The 1,084-nt window shown below is 30.8% G+C and overlaps 1 long non-coding RNA gene across 1 annotated transcript in view; it reads right to left on the bottom strand.

Annotated features, from left to right (window-relative positions):
- The window catches only part of LOC128890592 (uncharacterized), a 17,455-nt gene extending 16,668 nt beyond the window's left edge, over positions 1-787 (bottom strand). The window contains exons 1-2 of the long non-coding RNA XR_008460652.1: positions 718-787; positions 567-638 (exon numbers count right to left, since the gene is read on the bottom strand). This is a non-coding gene — a long non-coding RNA (uncharacterized LOC128890592). The remainder of the gene's footprint in view (positions 1-566; positions 639-717) is intronic.
- Positions 788-1,084: the final 297 nt, after the last annotated feature.

Here is a 1,084-nt window from a genome sequence, read left to right as displayed (position 1 = left end):
AATATTTACTTGTTATATTTTTCATATCAGTATTCAACTGTAGATAAAACAATAACTCGAAACAGATATTTTCATCCGGATAAATTCTGTTTGCAGATCTCCATGGCTAACTTATCGACGTTAGTGCATTATCATTTCAGGCCTGAGCAACCAGCATTTAACTATCCTTGTTCTACGCTTTACGTTACAAAATGTGAAACACGGATGGTCAAATGACTGCAAAACGTAGACCTCTAGTGGTAACACCGTCGATAATTTATCCATATCGTTCTGCAAAAAAAGTTATCGAAATAGGGATGTAGTCAACTCTAATTGAAAATAATTCTAAGCTTCACTGAATAATTCATTAATTTTTTTATTTTTAAGAGGACTAAATGTTTGCCTGTAATTTAAAATGATTTATCATCTTGTTACCTTATGTAAGTAAAAAAGGACTCTGTAATATGGAAATGTTGTTAACATCGGACGATTACAAAATTGTTATTTATAATCCCATTATACGAATTATTATTGTTTCAAGAGTATTTTTTTAAGTGAATAATTTATATAAAATATACGAAACTTACAGAAATCGTGACTCCCCTTACTTGAATCCTCGTATTTCGTCCCATTAATCTCTGCTTTGATCCTATACCAAACTAAAAACATAAATGTAAATTGGGTGGATACGTAACCAATTATAATTCAATAAATTTTCACTCAAACATCTTTACTTACTACTTGTAAAGTATTTCCACGTGTGCGACTTCCGAGATTTCCTGGGTACTGGTTGTGCAGATCTATACTCATCGAAGGAATTCACGTCTTCTTCCATTCTGCATAAGATTTATTGTTCTATAAATAAGAATAAACATAGAGTAAAGAGAATTCCTCTTCCATAAAAAGAAAATAATGTTTTTACAATCATGAAAACATTTTAAGAGTAGACAAATTTGAAATGGAATTAATTTGAAGAGGTAAAATTAATATTATGCACGTACCTTTAAGTAAAATCGTACACGAAAAATCTAATTGACGATATCGAAGCTCAACGAGAAATTACCTAAAGCATTCGAATGCTACAACATCACCGATCACGAAAACG

The sequence above is a fragment of the Hylaeus anthracinus genome, unplaced genomic scaffold, assembly GCF_026225885.1.
Source record: "Hylaeus anthracinus isolate JK02 unplaced genomic scaffold, UHH_iyHylAnth1.0_haploid 12001, whole genome shotgun sequence".
Lineage (NCBI taxonomy): Eukaryota > Metazoa > Arthropoda > Insecta > Hymenoptera > Colletidae > Hylaeus > Hylaeus anthracinus.
Note: the sequence above shows the minus strand (reverse complement) of the source record. Positions and strands in the feature narration are given on the sequence as shown.